This window comes from Pan troglodytes, chromosome 6, assembly GCF_028858775.2.
Source record: "Pan troglodytes isolate AG18354 chromosome 6, NHGRI_mPanTro3-v2.0_pri, whole genome shotgun sequence".
NCBI classification, from domain to species: domain Eukaryota; kingdom Metazoa; phylum Chordata; class Mammalia; order Primates; family Hominidae; genus Pan; species Pan troglodytes.
Genome location: NC_072404.2, coordinates 18,282,770 through 18,304,789, shown reverse-complemented (window position 1 = coordinate 18,304,789; position 22,020 = coordinate 18,282,770). Strand labels below are relative to the sequence as shown.

Below are 22,020 nucleotides of genomic sequence, written 5' to 3'. Positions count from 1 at the left end.
CATGGACTTTATGGCTGGCAATTTGGGCGTTTCAAGCTCTTTATGTGGTTTACTTGTGGTACATGTTTGACAAGTAATTTCCATTTTCCAAGTCATTTTTTCATCTGTGAAATGAGGACACTAATTCAAATAACTTCCCTCGATAGGTTTCTATTTTTGGTGAGAATTGTTTTTTTCTTTTCATGTAGTATATATTTTATTAGCTTGTACTAATACATTCTCATATTACAAAGTCAATTTAGTGGAAGAATCTTCCTTCTGATATTTGATTCATGTGAAATAACACAAACAGAACTATACATTCAAAAAAATTCTCATTTAGATAACAAAAAAAAGACAAGTTAAACAACAAAAAGACTTTTCCTTTCTCACAGGTGGACATTGAAGTGGACCTAATTCGGTTTTCCTTTTAAAAGCCCTCACAAACAAAAGTAGTTTGAAACCTATTTAAAATGAATAAAAAATTGGTTTACTAAATTACTGGTCTCCAGCACCATTTTCTGTTTTCGGTTGTTTGGATGCAGGTTATTCTTTGTCTGTTTCTTCTCTTCCTCTTTTTCATAGGTCCAGTTGAACCATTTTCATCATGTGCGTCATCACTAGCAAACTTTGTTTTCTTGTCCTGAAATTGTACTTTTCCTTTACCAGACCCAGGCTGGGCAGCTTTATTACCCTTTCTTTTTCCTTTAAATCTGCAACCTTTTGACTTCCATTTGTTTAGGGATTCTTGTTGGTCTTCTGTTATTTTTTTCAGTACTTCTTTTTCCAGCTCTCCTTCTAGTACTTCCCAAGTCACTTCTTTGCTCCTTAATTGTAGGTTACCATTATTTGCATCTTTGGCTTTACCCAATGTTTCCTTGGCTTTTTCTTTAAATAGAATTATCCCCTCTTTTGCTCCTCTGATGAAGGAGCATTTTATTTCACCATGATTTGAGAAAAGGATGTGTAAATCTTCTTTACAGGTCTGATCATCTAAATCACCCAAAAATTTCAGCAAGCATCCAATCTTTTCTTCTAGAGATTTCATTTCAGCATCTTCTTTTGTTTTGCTTCTTGCTCTTGTTTAGCTCTTAATTTAGCTTCCACTTTATTTTGTTTTCTTTCTTCTTTTTTTTTTTTTTTTTTGGCAAAGCAATCGTTCTTGAAAAGTATTAGCAGGTCTGTGTCTTTGTACTTCTGGCCAGGGGTCTCTACAAACTTCTTAGCAGATTCAATGCTACCAAACACAACAAAAATTGATCCCTTAAATGCTTTATGCAATGTTCTTCTCATCTGAATATTTAGTACTTGACCTTTATCTTCTAACCATTCTTTCATGCATCAAGAGTTGCATCAGTAGGGAAGCCTTTAATATAAACAGATCTGTTTTTTACATCATTTTAATACTCATCAGTCACTTCAGGTAGGGGTGTGCTTGGAGACCTTCTGATTTTAGTTTTATCTTCACTGATTTCCATGACTTCTGCCTTGGATTTGCTCAGTGCTTCCACAATTACGTTAAAGTCTGTTGTTAGACTGTTCAACCTGTTGAATTTTATCATTATCTCCAAAGATATCCAGCCTTCATCCAGTTTTATCTTTTCCTTTAAAAACTTGTCCCGTGGCAACCTGAGGTCTCCAAGATAATACTCAATTTGATGACAGATTTTGGCCTCCAGGGCAGCCATCTTTTCATTATCACCATTTTCAGCATTGTGACTATAGAGATGGACACAAGTCTTCGGAGAGACTACAACATGGTGGAGGTAAAAAACCGAAAGGACGCAATGAGGATGGGGGCAGCCACAGTCCCGTCTCAAAGTGACCGCTGAACTGCCTGGGCAGCAGCCACGTGCGGGGAACCCCAGGCTGCCGCATTTCTCGTGGGGGCAGCCTGGCCACCGCCCGCTCCCGTTCCGCTACGCCACCTCTGGCTGCGGCCCACGCGGCGCTCAGCCTGAACCTGAGGAAGGCGAGGGGCGAACGGACGCCGCGAGAGGCAGTAAGGAACAGAAACACGCCGTCGCGCACCAGCAAAGCGGGCCCTTTTGTAGCTTCTCTTTGGTGAGAATATTTAACAAATGGTATGAAAGTGCAATATTGGAATATTTGAACCCTTATTTATATATGGCCACTGTGGTCTCTGATACAAGATAAGGTAACGCTTATCTATATTGTAATTACTGCAGCTCTAAACCCCACTAGAAATCAGCCCTAAGCATTCTCCTAGCTTTTTCAGTGTTCCTGGCTGTTGCCTCATGTTTAATCCAGAGCAATGCCCACAGCTATTCTTCTAGAGACACTACTGCTGATGGCCTCATAGGCCTTGGTATAGGGAGGACTCCGTGTGCTCATATTTTTCACAGAACAGCTGAGAAGGGGCTGTGACTTTTAACATCTAGAATCTGTTGCAGTGTTAGATTAAAACAGAAACACAACTTACAGGGTGAATTCCACCTGCCTCAGTCTTCAGAGGCAGGCTATCTGCCTAGCTATTCACCATTCTCTGAGACAGAAGCCAGTTCACCCACCACTGAATGCTCCAGGCATTTTCTCACCTCAGAGTCTAGGCCCAATTCCCTCCTATTCTCCAAGGATAAAGCGAACGCCTATCTCTCAAGGCCAAAACCTTGCTCATTTCCCATCTCACATTTAAATTCTTAATGGGTTTCTTTCTCTTTTTTTTGAGATGGAGTCTCACTTTGTCGCCCAGGCTGGAGTGCAGTGGTGCCATCTCGGCTCACTGCAACCTCTGCCTCTCAGTTTCAAGCGATTCTCCTGTCTCAGCCTCCCAAGTAGCTGGGATTACAGGCCTGCGCCACCACACCCAGCTAATTTTCATATTTTTAGTAGAGACGGGGTTTCGCCATGTTGGCCAGGCTGGTCTCAAACACAAGTGATTCGCCTGCCTCGGCCTCCCAAAGTGGTAGGATTACAAGCATGAGCCACCACGTCCGGCCCTTACTGGTTTTCTTAACAGTAAAAACACATGCCTTTTCTTCAGGTGGGTACCTCTACCACCACCACAGGGAAGAATCTGCTCTGTGACCCAGAAAAGACTGTCTAAGTATATGGCGATACATTTGACTAAGCCTGGCTTATGTGTACTCAAATACATACACACACATACGCACAATGATTAATGGAGCACGCCCAGTCCAGCTTACATTACCTACCGTTTCAAGTCCAGTTCTGCTGCTGCTGGACTATTTTTCCTCCAGTCTAGCCTGGAGGCATCTCTAAGGGTATCTCCTGGGGAAAAAGGATTATTGTTTGCATATGGGCTGTTCTTGCATTTGATTTAACATTTGTCTCTTGGTCTGAAACATCTGCTTTGGAACGTTTCACTGCAGTATGATTCCCCAGAAACAATGAGGAAGTAGTAACTCCTACTAACAGGCCCTTCCATAGGGGTCCTTCCCAGAATAAACACAAAGAACTGCCTGTATTTCAGGGTGGTAGATCTGCTAGTATTTTCGCCAAAAGGCAGTTTTTTCAAATACCAAAATAAAAAAGGTTGAGTGACCTTATATGAAGTGAACTTATATATTTGTCATATGACCCTTAGTGGCTATCATTAAAAACAAAAGAGAGAGAATGACATACAGTGCATTTAATACATATAACAAAGATGTTATTTAACTGAATGTGTATCTTAGAGTTTGAATAACTGTTTCTTATGAGCTGTTTTTCACATTATCAACAGATGTTTGAAAGTCAAATCTATTGACTTTTTCGGTGCATATGTAGTAAACAATATACGCTATACTAAAATGTATTTCTGTTAGCTGAATTAGCATGCATTGTCCTTAAACATGTCTAGACCAAAATCTAAGTCAAAAATTTTAAGCCCAAAATGATTCTGATAAATAATTTTCTTCTTTGAAAATAGTCAGAAATTTTACTACCAAATACACTTGCCAATGGCTGAGTAGGGTTTTCTGCTTGTAATAATATTTTAAGCCATTTTAAACAAATTATAATCAAGCTCTAACAGTCTTCAAACTAAGTACCAAACCATAACCATTAAATTACAAACATGAAATAGCTCTTCTTAACCTTAATAATGACAAATAAAGCATTTTATTATTTTCTTTGTATAAATTTAAGGGATACAAGTGCAGTTCAGTAATATGGATATATTATATGTTAGTGAAGTCTGGGCTTTTAGGTAACCATCACTCAATTAGTGAACATTGTAGCCATTAAGTAATTTCTCACACCTCATCCTCCTGACCAACCCATCTTTCTGAGCCTCCAGCGACTATTATTCCACACTCTATGCCCATGTGTACACTCTAGTCCCCACTTATAAGTGCGAATATGTGGAATTTGTTTTTCTGCTTCTGAGTTGTTTCATTTAAGATAATGGCTTCCAGTTCCATCCATGTTGCTGCAGAAGACATGATTGCATTCTTTTGTGTGGCTGAATAGCATTCCATTTATATGTTTACCACATTTTCTTTATCCAGTTATCTGTTGACAGACACTTTGGATTCCCACAGCACTTCTTACATTGGTTTGGAAAACTTGGCCATCTTCCTGATTAGACTCCTGGCTTTGTTTTATGTTTCCTTCTCTCAGTTTTCTTTTGGCCTAATTCTTTTCCTTCAAAAAAAATTTTATATTAATTTGTTTTATTACTTCAGAAGCAATATATAAACACCTATATGCATTCTAACAATTTGAAGTCTATGCAAACATTAAAATGCCCTTTCCTACTCCACTTCCAAATCCTTAAGATACCAACTATAGCAATTTGATAAGTATTCCTATAGACATTTTTCTAAGCTAATACCATCATTTAGAATGACAGACATGAATATTTTAATTTACAGTTGCAAACAAATAAATATTTATATAATGCACTGTGAAACTTCCTTTTTCACTTGGTATGTGATGGACTTTTCTACAAATTAATACATATTAGATCCAATTTACTTTATTGCAGAATATTCCACAGTATAACTTTCACTATAAGTGTTTTAAAATATCTTATGAAAATTACATGAGATAATGCTAATAAATATATTTGCACATCGCGTGACACAAAGCAAGTTATCAGTAATTTTGGCTCTTATTCATAGTAATTATGAAGGACAAGATTCCAAATTTTTACCCCTAAAATACCTCTAAATTCTCTTTCCTATTTTGCTCCTAAAATACCTCTAAAATCTATTTCCTATTGTGGAACTTAATTTTATTGGAGAAGTTTATGAATATTCTCACATACTTAAATGTAAGAAAGATATCATATGAGCTCTTTTAGAGGAACAGGGTAAGAAACAGCACAGACATTTTCACTGTGGAAACGTTTATAGATTTTTTTCTATTAAATTAGTGTCATTTATGACTTTGGGTTTTAGTTTGTCTTACCATATTATAGTGGTTCTAAAACATAGACCAAAGTTCTTCGACTCTCTTTCTATTGAGAGGAGGAAGTCTTTGTACCCGCCTCTGAATCTGGGCAAGTTTATGACCAGTTCCACCAGTAGAACACAGTAAAAGAAATACTATGTGATTTCAGAAAAGGCCATTTGGCTTCCACATCGTTCTCTCGGGATGCTTGCTCTGGGATGAGCCAGCCACCCAGTAAGAAGTCTGCTTACTCTGAATCTACCACATTCAAACAAACAAACAAACAAACAAACAACCTCCAAACCCAAAACATTACTGTTTACAAATTTTTTTTATGCTGAGGGATCAAGTATGATGTAACAAAAATATTAAAAAGTGGATGAATAAAAACAAAATGTTAAGAGTAGTTGTCTCTGGCTACCGTGACTATTGGTCATATTTTTTTAGCTTTTTAGAATTTTATATCAGACTTCCCAAAATACTTATTTCAAAGCATGTATTGACATTATTATCAAAATAAAATAAGAAAATAAAGACAGGCAAAAATAAATCATGTTATTCTTGATATATTAACCTTTAATAAGTTGCTATTTTAAAATGTTTCCCTCGTGTTCTCTAAATATATAGTTATTAACTAAAAAGAGGAAAAAGTTTAGAAGCCCAAGGATAGATTAAGTTTATTATTTCTACCTAAAGGATAGGAAGACATTAAAATTATTCATTGAAATATTAGTCTTTTTGTGGGGCCTGTAGGTGAAACAAAATATTTTCTATTTTCACATGAATGAGGGACTGTTTTTTTATAATATAATTAATAAAGGTGTTTCATAGCATGCCAGAATTAAAAATATGGTGAAATAAGCCATATGGCACAATAAATCAGAGTGAGTCACATGAGAATCAGATGTCAGGTCTATAAGTTACATGCTTTGTCTTTTTAAAAAGTATTTACAGCTGTAAACTGACATTGGCACACATACAAATGTACACACACAAACACAAACCTATTTTCTTCTTATTCATTATAATTTAAAGTTCTTGGAATTTATTGTATTTTTTAGTAATAACATTTTGATTTTATGACATAATACTAATACAGTAATGCCATTAAATAATGAAATAAAATTATGACTATTCAAATTATATATGTAAACCCATGAAAGGTAATATCGCTGCATTAGGTATTTATTTCTTAGTAAAATGTTTGGCAGTTGTTGAGGCATATATTAGAAACAAGAACCTAATGCTGATTTAATAAAATAAAAAAAAATTTTCTAATTTGTTTTTCCAAATAGTCTAAGGAAAAGCCTTCCTGAGAATTGTTTTGTTGTTGCTATGGCTGTTGCTCTTAATGTTGATACTATGTTATTACTGAACCTCATTATTCTTTCAAGTATAAAAGGAGCTGGAAGAAACTTATGGCATAATTTTATAGACCATAAATTTCTCAAATTCATAAGATCCTAGGATACCATAGTCTCAGTAAATGTTTACTGACTGAATTAAATTAAATTAAAATGGATACTTTGACATAATATAATGAATGATATATAGCCATGATTACTGTAGACACTGGCAGATATAAACAAGATTTTATTTGATTTTTAACAGCATAAAATGTTTCTCTCTTCCTTTAGAGAAGACACATGCTCATTAACATCTTATTACTGTAATTCTCCAACTCCATCATTATCCTTGAACTTCACCTTTAGTCGACTCCTTTTTTCCTCTCCCTGGCTGCTTTACTCTCTAGGTTTTGTAGGCTACTTATTATGAGAATTCCTTTATGCTTTGTGATTTTGTGGTAAGCTTAGGAAAAAAAGAATAGGCACCAAGGTTTTTCATAGACTGCACCTATAAAGAAAATAAATCAAAAGTAACAGTATGGGTACTTGTGGCCTGATTACACAAAAATTTAATTCCTTGAATTACTAACAAGTAGCTTTGACAATAACAATTTGGCAAACTCTTAAACAACTGAGATGTTGAATCGGTTAGAAATCAGACCCAGCTTTTGGTAGAACAATTTTGTGGAACATGCCTCGCTGTTCCACAGACTCGCTGTTCCACCAGAAGACTAGCTTTTTGCTTCTGGTGGTGGGAATAGGCTTGGGAGCTTGGGGAAAAGACTGATATGGAACTCAGTAGGGCAGCTGCGTTGACTACAACTTTTATTAGATAATGCAACTCACAAATTTAGCTTTCTAAGTGAGCTGTGAGCTAAAGCAAAGTGCCCTGAGGTAGTCAAAGACATGGTCAAGGAGGGATCTATAACATTATTATCACCAGTCAAGCTCAAAAGAGAGCTTTTATCATAAAAAATGAGTTGCCTCTAGCAAAAGGAGTATAAGATTAGGAAGAGGGGCTGTTCATGCCACACATACCTTATTTTCTCATTGAATCCAAATTAGATAGATAGGTAGATGAACATATAGATATACATTCTTGTATGCCAGTGTTCATTATAGCATTATTCAAATTAGTCAAAAGATGGAAACATTCCAAGTTTCCATCAACAGATGAATGAATAAACAAAATGTAATATGTATACATTAATGAAATATTATTCCATTAAGAATACTAACAATGCCCAAACTGAGAATCAAATCAAGAACTCAACCTTCTACAACAGCTGCAAAAAGAAAATAAAATACCTAGGAACAAGCATGTCCAAGGAAGTGACAGGTCTCTACAAAGGGAAACTACGAAACACAACTGAAAGAAATCATAGATGACACAAACAAATGGAAACACACCCCAAGTTCATGGATTGGAAGACTCAATATTGTGAAAATGACCACGCTTTCCAAAGCAATCTACAGATTCAATGCAATTCCCATCAAAATACTAACATTATTTTTCATAGAATTTGAGAAAACAATCATAAAATTCAAATGGCACCAAGAAAAATCTCGAATAGCCAAAGCAATCCTAAGCAAAAAGGACAAATCTTGAGGCTTCACATTACTGGACTTCAAATCATACTGATGCAGGACAGGCAACCCCCAGAACTGGGAATTATCCTGGGAGGGTTCTTGGCTTCTCCAAGGGAAGAATTCAAGGGTGAGCCAGTGGTGTTGAACTTTTTTTGAAGCGGTAGTGTACAGCAGCAGCAGAGGTACTGCTCCTTGAGGTGCAGGGCTGCCCTGTAGACAGTATGCTCAGAATAGCAGCTCAGAGGCAGCTCTGCACTCATATTTATACCCAGTTTTACTTATATGAAAATTAAAGGATGGTTTATACAGAAATTTCTAGGAAAAAGTTGGAAACATCTGGGTTGTTGGGTTTTTGCTGTGGAAAGGGGCAGTAACTTCCAGGTGTTGCTGTGGCAATGGTAAACTGACACAGCACACTGATGGGCCTGTGCTATGAAAAGCTGCTTCTGCCCCAGCCTTGTTTTATCTAGTCCTCCATTTTGGTCTGGTATCTGAGCCCTCCCTCCAAAGTCTTGCCTCCTAACTTAATATTGCAGGCTACTACCAAAACAGCATGGTACTCGTATAAAAGCAGGCATATACACCAGTGAAACAGAATACAGAACCCAGAAGTAAAGCCAAATACTTAACAACCAACTGATCTTTGACAAAGCATAAGAAAACATAAGTTGAGGAACAGACAACCTATTTAATAAATGGTGCTGGAAAAACTGGCTACATGTAGAAGAGTAAAACTGGATCCCTATCTCTCACTTTATTCAAAAATCAACACAAGATGGATGAAAGACTTACCATCTAAGATCTGAAACCACAAAAATTCTAGAAGATAACCTTCTGAACATTGGCCTGGGTAAAGAATTCATGACTAAGATCTCAAAAGCAAATGCAACTAAAACAAAATAAATGAATGAGACCTGATTAATTAAAAAGCTTCTGCACAGCCAAAAAAAAAAAAAAAATCATCAGAGTAAATAGGCAAGCCACAGAATGGGAGGAAATCATTTGCAAATTATGCATCTGACAAGGGACTAGTATCCAGAACCTATAAGAAACTCAAACAAATCATGAAAAAAAAAAACAAATAATCTCATTAAAAATTGGGCAAATGACATGAATAGACATTTTCAGAAGAAGATATACAAATGGCCAAAAAACGTATGAAAAAATGCTCAACATCACTAATGATCAGGGAAATGAAAATTAAACCACAGTGAGGTATCATCTTACTCCTTCAAGAATGGTCGCTATTAAAAAGTCGAAAAACAATAGATGTTGGTGTGGTTACAGTAAAAGGGTGACACTTATACACTGCTGGTGGGAATGTAAATTAGTACAACCTCTATGGAAAACAGTATGGCAATTACTTAAAGAACTAAAAGTAGACCTGCCATTTAATCTGGCATTCCAACTATTGGGTATTTACCCAAAAGAAAGGAAGTCATGATATGAAAAAGACACATGCACGCGTATGTTTATTGCAGCTCAATTCATAACTGCAAAGATCTGGAACCAACTTAAATGCCCATTGACCAATGAGTGGATAAAGAAAATGTGGTATATATACACCATGGAATACTACTCAGCCATAAAAAGCAATGAAATTATGTCTTTTGCAGCAGCTTAGATGGAGCTGTAGGCCATTATTTAAAGTGAAGTAACTCAGGAATGGAAAACCAAACACCGTATGTTCTCACTTATAAGTGACAGCTGAGCTATGAATACGCAAAGGCATACAGGGTGATATAATGGACTTTGGAGACTCAAAAGGGGGATGGAGGAGAGTTGGTGAGGGATAAAAAACTACATATTGGCTACAATGTGACGAGTGATGGATGCATTAAAATCTCAGCCTCAGAATTTCCCACCCTGTAATTCATCCATGTAACCCAAAACCACTTGTACCCCAAAAGCTATTTGAAATAAAAAATTAAATTAAAAATGTAATATGTATACTTTAATGGAATATTATTCAGCCATAAAAAGCAATTGAAGCTCTTCATTTATATAGAATATGAGGTATAAGCAATAATGACAGAAAGGTAGATGATAAATAATAAGTGGTATAGCTATGGTTGCTATTATGTCTATATCTATGTATAATTACACTTTTGATTGGTGTTTTCCTAATAACTAACAATGTTGAGGATCTTCTTATGTGCTTATTGGCCATTTGTATATCTTCTTTGGAACAATGTTTATTTCAGCTTTTTCCCATTTTGTAATTAGGTTATCTTTTTGTTGTTGAGTTGTAGAAGTTCTTTGTATGTTTTGGATATTAAGCTCATCATATATATAATTTCCAAATATATTTTCCCATTCTGTAGATTGTCTTTTCACTTTCTTGATAATACTCATTGAGTCACAAAGTTTTTAATACTGATGAAGTCCATCCTGTCTTTTCTGTTGTTGTTATTTGTGTTTTTTGGTGTCATATCTAAGAACTCATTGTCAAATCCAAATTTTATTCTATGAGTTTTATAGCTTTAACTCTTATATTTAGGTCATTAACCCACTTTTTAGTTAATTTTTGCACACAATATGGGGAAAGGGGTTCAACTTTATTCCTTGACATGTAGAAATTCAATTGCCCAGCACCATTTCTTGAAGTGACTATTCTTCTCCTATTGACTAGACTTGGTGTCTTTGTTTGTTTATTTATTTATTTTACTTTAAGTTCTGGGATACATGTGCAGAGTTTGCAGCTTTGTTACCTAGGTATACGTGTGCCATGGTGGTTGCTGCACCTGTTGACCTGTCCTCTAAGTTTCCTGCTCTTGTCCCCCAGCCCCCAACAGACCCTGGTGTGTATTGTTCCCCTCCCTTTGTCCATATGTTCTCATTGTTCAACTCGTACTTATGAGTGAAAACATGTGGTGTTTGGTTTTCTGTCCTGTGTTAGTTTGCTGAGGATGATGGCTTTCAGTTTCATCCATGTCCCTGCAAAGGAAATGAACTCATTCCTTTTTATGACTGCATAGTATTCCATGGTGTATATGTACAACATTTTCTTTATCCAGTCTGTCATTGATGGGCATTTGGGTTGGTTCTATGACTTTGCTATTGTAAATAGTGCTGCAATAAACATATGTATGCATGTGTCTTTATAGTAAGTCATGGATATTAGACCTTTGTCAGATGGGTAGATTGCAAAAATTTTCTCCCATTCTGGAGGTTGCCTGTTCACTCTGATAATAGTTTCTTTTGCTGTGCAGAAGCTCTTCCGTTTAATTAGATCCCATCTGTCAATTTTGACTTCTGTTGCAATTGCTTTTGGCATTTTGATCATGAAGTCTTTGCTCATGCCTATGTCCTGAATGGTATTGCCTAGGTTTTCTTCTAGGGTTTTTATGGTTTTGGGTTTTACACTTAAGTCTTTAATCCATCTTGAGTTAATTTTTGTATAAGATGTAATAAAGGGGTCCATTTTCAGTTTTCTGCATATGGCTAGTCAGTTTTCCCAGCACCATTTATCGAATAGGAGATCCTTTCCCTATTGCTTGTTTTTGTCAGGTTTGTCAAAGATCAGATGTGTGGTCTTTGTTAAAAATCAATTGACCATAGGTGTATGAGTTCATTTTTGGATTCTGAATTCTATTTAATTCATTTATGTGTCTATCCTTATGCCAGTGCCACACTGTTTTGATTATTTAGTTTTGTAATAAAACCAGCATTTTAATCAGTTTGGGCAGTGTTTCGTCATTCAGGCTGCTATGACAAAAATACCATAGACTGAGTGACTTTAACAATAGAAATTTATTTCTCAGACTTCTGGACGTTGAGAAGTCCAAAATTAAAGTGCCAGAATGGCTGGGTACTGATGAGGGACCTCTTCCTGGCTTACAGATAGTTATCCTCTTGCCATATTTTCATGTGGTGGACAGAAAGAGAACTCTAGTCTCTCTCTCTCTTTTTTTTTTTTTTTTTTTTTTTTAAGACAGAGTCTTGCTCTCCCACCCAGGCTGGAATGCAGTGGCATGATCTCGGCTCACTGCAAGCTCCTCCTCTTGGGTTCAAGCGATTCTTCTGCCTCAGCCTCCTGAGTAGCTGGGACTACAGGCAGGCACCACCACACCTGGCTAATTTTTGTGTTTTTACTAGAGACAGGGTTTCACCACATTGGCCAGTCTGGTCTCGAACTCCTGACCTGGTGATCTGCCTGCCTCGGCCTCCCAAAGTGCTGGGATTACAGGCATGAGCCACCGTGCCCGGCCCTCTTTCTCTTTTTAAAAGCAGATCTCATCTAAATCTCATTACCTCCCAAAGGCCCCACTTCTTAATTTCGTACCATTGAGGGTTAGGTTTCAACAAAAAATGTTTTAAGGGGACACAAACCTGCAGTCCATAACAAGCAGGTAGTGTGGGTCAACTATGGTTTTGTTTTTAACAAATGTTTTGACTGTTCAAAGCCTCTTGCAATTCATATGAATTTGAGGATCATCTTTTCCACTTCTGCTAAAAAGCTGTGGCAATTTGGATAGGGATTGCATTGAACCTGTAGATCACTTTGGATAGAGTTAATGTTTTAACAATATTGTCTTCTTACCTATGAGCATGAGTTGTTGCTCCATTTATTCAGTTTTTTCAAAATTTGTTTCAACAATGCTTTATAGTTTTCAAGTAAACTATAAAACAAAAGTTTTGCAAATTTTGGTTAAATTTATTTCCTAAATATGTATATTATTATTTAAATGCTATTGTAAATGAAATTGCTTTATAAATTTCCTTTTTGCATTGCTCACTGCAAATATTATAGGAACAAAATTGATTTTCGTTTATTGATATTGTTCAACATTGCTAACCTCATTTCTTAGCTCTAATAGCTTTCTTGTGATTTTTTGGGGGATTTTCTATATGCAGGATCATGTTATATGTAAATAGAGATAGTTTTACTTAATCCTTTCCAATTTGGATGCCTTTTCTTATCTAATTGTACTGGCTAGAACTACTAGTACAATAATAATAGCAGTGGTGAAAGCAGACATTCTTGTTATGTTCTTGAGCTTAAAACCATTTATGCCTAGTGTCCCATTATCGGAACACTAAGCATATGGGAATAATTTATATCCAACTGCTCAAGGTTATTTTGAAGGTCTGATTGCAAAAATTCAAAAAGTTGCAACCTCAGGCATAAATGGGTTATGGAGAAAGCTTTCAGTCTTTCCCCATTGAGTATGATGTTAGCTGTGGGTTTACTCCTGATCATGTTTATTGGAATATTAATTATTATTGCATTCCAGAAACTTATTTGGCAATATCAACACAATTAAAAATAAAAAATGCTTTGGAGTCTCTGTTTATATATGATTTCCACAGAGAGAAAAAGACCATTTTTTTTTCTTAAAGACAATTTCTCCAGATAAATTGTAAAATATCTGTTTGATGAAACTCTGAGGGAGGGGGCTCTCAGAAACTGGTATTAACTTGTTTATCTATAAAGAATAAAATGTTGATTGGATTGTGGCATGTCCACATTGTGGAATACTTTGTATCTATTAAAAATAAGTTAGATGTACACATATGAACCTGGAGGAATGTATAGTATCTGTTTTAAGGTAGAAAACTATTTTACACAAATTAAGACAACACTAGCTCATTTTTTAAAAAATGAACCAAAACCACCTCAAATTCCTGTGTGTGTGTGTGTGTGCACTTTTTATGAGTGTGTATAAATATGGAGAAGGATGCATGCCATGTGGTAAGGATTGGTTACCTACGAAATAGAAGAATGGAAATAATTTGGTAACTTTTGTCATTTTTTTTTTAAAGAGTATTCTGTATTATGGTACAAATACTTCATAGGACATATATAGATAATACATCCTATGTAATAATATGTAAAAAATAATTAACATGTATTAGAAATAAATTGAAAAATAATTCAGGAAAAGCCATATAGAATGGGTGATAGGTACTTCAGGAACAGCCAAGAGAGAGGTTCGTCCAGAGAAAAATATATTACCAAAACCAAATTTAATCAACTTCATTGTTATTCTCAGCTACCAGCAAACAGATGTAGAGACCAGCACAACGGCACTTAGAAATGTCTGGAAGGAGTGAGACGATGAGGTATGTAGGGACCCTGGGGATATTGAGTAATTAAGACAGAAACACTCACTTAAGGAGCTCCCAAGTTAATAGATTGTATTTTCTTCCCTTGCTTAGTATTTTTGAATAGATATAGATATCCTCCTATCTGTGCACAGCCCATTTTCCCCCTAATTTTAGGGGCTTGCTGCCACCTATGGATAAGAATAGAGTATTACAATTTGCACCAGCACACCCTAACATCCACCAGTGAGCTAGATAACTGTGGATATCAGAGGAGGCTTGAGTTTGATGTATTTTAGTTCGGTTCAACTCAAACAATATTCATTATCATTATTAAACACCAAGTTAGGTATTGGATCTTCATAAATAAATAAAGCTTTGGAGTTAATGAATTATTGAACTCAATGAGTTCATAGCTTAGTAGGTAAGATAAAGTTGGATATAATTTTAATACCCTGAAGTTAACACAAATGTATAATGAGGTAGGAGTGGAGTTCAGTTTTAATGATATATAAGTGTGAAACAGGAAGTGTGAGGAGTAGAGTCTGAGAATTTACAAAGCTCAAATCATGGAAAACTGTGTGTGCTGTGGGTGGTATATGTGAAGTCCTGGACATGCTGGGTTCAGAGGTTGGTTATATGGATCTTAGGCTCAGTTAGAAGATCAGGGCTGGGGATACACATTTATGATTTGGTGGGTAAGAATAATAGATAGGCCATGGGACAGAATGGATCATGCAAGAAAAGATGTAGACAAAGTGAAAAAAGAGCAATGGACAAAGAAGTTAACAGCATATTGACTAGGAGTCAAATGAGCAAGTAATCTACCAGAAAATGGTTTATAAGGGTAAAACAAGAGATCTTAATGGCACTGAGCAGAAATTTTAAATTATTCGTTCCTATGTCTCAGGATCCTTAAGAAAATTTACGCTGGCCTTGGTGGCTCACACCTGTAATCCCAGCACTTTGGGAGGCCAAGACGGGCGGATCACTGGGTCAGGAGTTCGAGACCAGCCTGGCCAACATGGTGAAACCCTGTCTCTACTAAAAATACAAAAATTAGCTGGGCGTGGTAGCACATGCCTTAGTCGCAGTTACTTGGGAGGCTGAGGCAGGAGAATTGCTTGAACCCGGAAGGAAGAGGTTGCAGTGAGTCAAGATTGCACCACTGTACTCCATCCAGCCTGGATGACAGAGGGGGACTCCATCTCAAAAATAAAAAAATAAAAAGGGAAGAAGAATTTAATAAAATCACATGGGTGCTTGTGGAGAAAAAGACAAAATACCAGCATAAAACAATGCATCAGGTTTTCTGATTTCCACTGAACTTAAACTATAGAATATATAAAAATAATATATTCACTAGAATATATAACATTAACTAATAGTAGTATAATGAGCATAGTAGTAAGTTTTGGGAGTTAATATGCCTCATACAATCAACTGTAGAATATAAGATCAGTATTAACTGGTATTTATGCCTTCCCCCTTGAGTTTTATTTTTTCAATTATAGAAATAAAACCTGCAAGTAAGAAAAAAAACATGTTTTTTTGTTTATTTGTTTGTTTGGTTGGTTTTGTTTGAGATGGAGTGCTGGAGTGCAGTGGCATGATCTCTGCTCACTGCACTCTCTGCCTCCCAGCTTGAAGTGATTCTCCTGCCTGTTTCCCGAGTAGCAGGGACTACAGGCAGGAGCCACCTTGCCCCACTAATTTTTGTATTTCTTTTTTTCTTTTTTTTAAAATTATTTTTATTTTTATTTTTAGTAGAGACAGAGTTTTGTTATCTTGGCTAGGCTGGTCTTGAACTCCTGGCCTCAGGTGATCCATCTGCCTGGGCTTCCGAAAATGTTGGGATTATAGGCGTGAGGCACCGCGCCCAGCCAAAGCATGTTTTTTTGAATAGGATGTTACTATTGAATCTCAGTTTGCAAAGTAGAGTTTTATGTACAAAATTAACATTATATCTGGTATAAAATAAATTTAACATTTTGGTTTTAATGGTGCCAAGTGCTGCTTTACTGACAAAATGACACAACTACATGTAGGAAATAAACTATGAGGACTGCCATGCCAGAGAAGTGTAGGCAAGGGCAATGCACCATCAGATTCTTCAAAGATTCTAAGCTCTATTAGTTTCACATAATTGCCTGTTTTTTTTAACCAGGAAATACCTTCTTGGGCTAAGTCAGCCCTCCTTACTGGGTATGATTGCCAGTTGGCAGCTGTCCCAGAATCTGGGGGTGGGGCTCCAGGACTCTCATTCCATCTTCAACAAAATGAGTAGACCCACTTTTCTTGGAATTTTTTTATATTAAAAAATCTTCAAAATCACTGAGAAGATATCTCCAGTTCTAACAAAAGCTCATTTTTCATTCAGTTATAATTGGAATATTATATTACTCTGGTTTATTATTGTACAGATTAGAACACACAGAAGTTCTAAAATAGAGATGTGGCAGGAGTTTCAATATAGTGAAAAATAAGATCATATAGTTGAAAATGAGGGAAAACAGTCATAGATAATTATAGTGTAATCTGCAAGGAATCTGTCAGCAAACTATGGCTGGCATGCCAAATACAACAGTGTTCTATGTATGTAAATAAGGTTGTATTGGAACACAGCTGTACCCATTTGGTCACAGATTGCCTATAGCTGCTTTGGCTTCACATTGCAGAGAGAAATATTCTCTGCAAAAGACTGGCTAGTAACACCAAAAATGTTTACTGTGTGACCATTTATAGAAAAAAATGACAAGCCTAGAGCAAAAGCTAGGCAGAACCTATAGAACAAAATGCTTCTAGCTCAATTGGGGAAGTTAAGATTTAGAGATCCTTGGCTAAGATGATGTAGTTTGCCATCTTAGATCTTATATTCTAATTCACATATTTACTGTGTCACCAACAAATGAATAGAATATTTCAATCATTGTGCAGGTAATAATGACACAGCAAGATTAGTATCTAATCTAAGAATCTCTGTTAATTATTGACTACTCACTAGGCATCATGCTCATTATTGTATGTACATTATTTATTTAAATTTTATACTGCCTTAGTGACAGACAATTGTGTATTATTCCTGTTTTCTGAAGGAGAAATTGGTGCTTGGATACTTTGTGTAACATGCTTAAAGTCACGTTAAAACTAACACAAACAATGTCAAGAGCCTCAGTTCTTAATACTGAAATTAGGAAGCCATTGAGGACAGGTAAGTTTGCTAGATGTGATATATTAGATAACTCATAGTGGGTGAAGAAGAGTTAACCAGAAAAACAAAAACAAAAAACAAGAGAAAGGGTGGTATACAAAGGCCATAGGCAGTTTTTTACTCCGTGACCATTTCACAGAGTAATGTGTAATTCATTTCTGGCTGCACTAAATGAATTTGCTCGGTTAATGAGATTCCATTGATAGACCACGTGAGGAATAACAATACTGACAATAACAAAAGCCTCAACTCTTTATTGAGCACATTTTACATGCCAGGTTTGCTAAAGCTGCACATGTGTTGTCTATTTCATCCACACAATAACATTATGAGGCAATACTATTATTATCCCTATTTTACAGAAATAGAGAGGCAAAGACAAGTTAAGTAACTTGCCCAGAATTACCTAGTTGGTAAGTGGCAGAGCCAATTTTCAAAACAAGTCGTTTTGAATCCAGGTTAAGTGGCCTTAACCACTGCACAGAACTGCCTCATATTGTTCCTTCTTTAGTATAATGCTGTAGCTCTCAGTGCAATAGTGACCTGGCTGAAACTAATCCCTCAATCAGCTGACTTTTCATTTTTTGAATTCATATAATTCAAAGGTGAGGCCATAATGGGTTTAGAGAATCAGAATCTGTCTTGGAACTGTCTGCTATGAACTGAACTGTGTTCCTCCAAAATTCATAAGTTGAAGCCCTAACCCCCAATGTTACTATACCTGAGGTAGAGTCTTTAGCAGGTAATTAAGGTTAGGTGAGTGAAATAAGGGTGGGACCCTAAGCTGATAGAACAGGCCTCATAAGAAGAGGAAGGGAGAGAGAGGGAGGGAGGGAGAGAGAGAGAGAGAATGAATCTCTGCCATATGAGGACATAGAAGAAAGTGGCCTTCTGGAAGCCAGAAAGAGAGCCTTCCAAAGAACCCAACCATGTCAGCACCTTGATCTTGAACTTCTAGCCTCCAGAACTGGGAGAACATATGTTTTTGTTGCTTAAGCCACCCAGGTGATGGCATATTGCTATGGCAGCCTGAGCTGACTAATACATGCCATGGGGCAGAATTGTGGTGCCAGGTCTCTTCACGTGAACCAGTCGAGGATTCCTGGTCCAATCAGATAAAACCAGTGTCAATGGGTTTAAAACAATTGGGATGTCACAAAGTGAATGTGGCAATAAATTAGAGAATCTTGAAAGCCTCTCTAGCTAGATGGTCATTGGACTATGAGCCTTATTTCAAAAATCCAGAAGAAAAGGTTGTGAACTATTAATAACATGTCCAAAATTATCCAGGTTGTAAAGTATAAGATCCCAAATTTGATTCAAAGTTGATTGAAACTGATAATGTGTTCTTTCTTCTTTATATGATACCTTATATATATATATGCATAAAATTTAATATCCTAATGCCAAAAATATCACAACTTCCAGGACTTTACTTAAGTACAATAAAGCATCTGTTTCTCTTTGTCTATGGATTTTTTTTTTTTTTAGACAGAGTCTCTCTCTGTCGCCCAAGCTGTGCCTATGGAATCTTTTTCTCCCAAACCCATGATTCCAATCTAATCATGAGAAAACCATCAAATAAATCCCAACTGAGAGATATTCTAAAAAATACCTGACCAGTACACGACAAAACTGTTAGAGTCTTCAAAACAAAAATAAAAACAAAACAAGGGAAAAAAAAAGCTGAGAAACTATCACAGCTAAGAGAAGCTTAAGGAGATATGGAGAAAAAATGTAATGTAAATATAATGTAGTAACCCAGATAGAATCTTCTAACAGACAAAGGACATTATAGATTATAACAAATAAAATATGAACAATATATCTACTATTGTTTATAATAATGTGTCAATATTGGTTTATAAATTGGGGCATATGCACCATACTAATGTAAGACACTAATGATAGAGGAAACTGGGTGTGGGGTATACAGGACTACTTTGTCTTAACTTTACAACGTATCTGTATATCTATAATTATTCTAAGCATGTGTTCTAAAAATAAGGGCATACCTTGGACCCAATAATTCTAGATATGTATCCAAAGAAAATAAATATTAAATAAGTGCATATCTTAATACTATGTAACATGTCTAAAAGTATATCTATTCTCTATTCTTTATGTTCCTTGAATGTACCTAAGGGTTTACAGTCCCACCAACAGTGTAAAAGTGTTCCTATTTCTCCACATCCTCTCCAGCACCTGTTGTTTCCTGACTTTTTAATGATTGCCATTCTAACTGGTGTGAGATGGTATCTCATTGTGGTTTTAATTTGCATTTCTCTGATGGCCAGTGATGGTGAGCATTTTTTCATGTGTTTTTTTGGCTGCATAAATGTCGTCTTTTGAGAAGTGTCTGTTCATGTCCTTCGCCCACTTTTTGATGGGGTTGTTTGTTTTTTTCTTGTAAATTTGTTTGAGTTCATTGTAGATTCTGGATATTAGCCCTTTGTCAGATGAGTAGGTTGTGAAAATTTTCTCCCATTTTGTAGGTTGCCTGTTCACTCTGATGGTAGTTTCTTTTGCTGTGCAGAAGCTCTTTAGTTGAATTAGATCCCATTTGTCAATTTTGGCTTTTGTTGCCATTGCTTTTGGTGTTTTAGACATGAAGTCCTTGCCCATGCCTACGTCCTGAATGGTAATGCCTAGGTTTTCTTGTAGGGTTTTTATGGTTTTAGGTCTAACGTTTAAGTCTTTAATCCATCTTGAGTTAATTTTTGTATAAGGTGTAAGGAAGGGATCCAGTTTCAGCTTTCTACATATGGCTAGCCAGTTTTCCCAGCACCATTTATTAAATAGGGAATCCTTTCCCCATTGCTTGTTTTTCTCAGGTTTGTCAAAGATCAGATAGTTGTAGATATGCGGCATTATTTCTGAGGGCTCTGTTCTATTCCTTTGATCTGTATCTCTGTTTTGGTACCAGTACCTTGCTGTTTTGGTTACTGTAGCCTTGTAATATAGTTTGAAGTCAGGTAGTGTGATGCCTCCAGCTTTGTTCTTTTGGCTTAGGATTGACTTGGCGATGCGGGCTCTTTTTTGGTTCCATATGAACTTTAAAGTAGTTTTTTCCAATTCTGTGAAGAAAGTGATTAGTAGCTTGATGGGGATGGCATTGAATCTATAAATTACCTTGGGCAGTGTGGCCATTTTCACGATATTGATTCTTCCTACCCATGAGCATGGAATGTTCTTCCATTTGTTTGTATCCTCTTTAATTTCATTGAGCAGTGGTTTGTAGTTCTCCTTGAAGAGGTCCTTCACATCCCTTGTAAGTTGGATTCCTAGGTATTTTATTCTCTTTGAAGCAATTGTGAATGGGAGTTCACTCATGATTTTGCTCTCTGTTTGTCTGTTATTGGTGTATAAGAATGCTTGTGATTCTTGTACATTGATTTTGTATCCTGAGACTTTGCCGAAGATTTCCTTTCTTTTGAATAAATTCTCAGTAGTGATATTGGTGGATAATATAGTAGTTCTATTTTTAATTATTTGGTAAGCTTTCATACTGTTTTTTTGTAGTGGTTATACTAATTTACATTCCAAAAAATCATGTATAAGGATTCCATTTTCTCTGCATCCTCAACAGAATTTTTTTGGTCCTTTTGATAATAGCCATTCTAGCTAGAGTAAGATGATAGCTCCTTCTGATTTTGATTTGCATTTCCCTGATGATTACTGATGTTGAGCATTTTAAAAATATATCTGTTGGCTATTTGTATGTCTTCTTTTGAGAAATGTCTACTCTGATTGTACTAGTCCACTTGCATTGCCATAAAGAAATGCCTTAGGCTGGATAATTTATAAACAGAAAAGTTTAATTGGCTCATGGTTCTGCAGGCTGTACAAGAAGCACAGCACTGGCATATACTTCTGATGAGGGCATTAAGAGGCTTGCAATCATGGTGAAAGGCAAAGTGGGAACAGGCATGTCACATGAAGACAGCAGGAGCAAGAGACAATGAGGAAGAGGAGCCAGGCTCCTTTAAACAACTGGCACTCATGTGAGCTAACAGAGCAGGAACTCACTCATTACAATAGGGAGGGCATCAATCCATTCATGAGGGATCCACCTCCATGATCTAACTAGACCCCACCTCCAACATTGGAGGTCACATTTCAACAAGACATTTGGAAGGGACAATCATTCAAACCATATCATTCCACCTCTGACACCCCAAATCTCCTGTCCTCACATTGTAAATTACAATCATCCCTTCCCAAGAGTCCCCCAAAGTCTTAACTCATTCCAGTGTCAACTCAAAGTCCAAAGTCCAAAGTCTTGTTTGAGACTCAAGACCAAGTTCCTTCTACCTAGGAGCCTGTGAAATCAAAAACAAGTTATTTACTTCAAAGAGACAATGGTTGCACAGGCATTGGGTATACATGTCCATTCCAAAAGGAAGAAATAGGCCAAAAGAAAGGAGCAATAAGCTCCACGCAGTATGAAACCAACTAAGGCAGTGATTAAATCACCTGTGGCTTCCC

At 36.4% G+C, this 22,020-nt stretch overlaps 1 pseudogene; it reads right to left on the bottom strand.

The window, feature by feature from the left end:
* Nucleotides 1-477: 477 nt before the first annotated feature.
* On the bottom strand, nt 478-1,744 carry LOC472295 (lupus La protein-like; annotated as a pseudogene).
* Nucleotides 1,745-22,020: the final 20,276 nt, after the last annotated feature.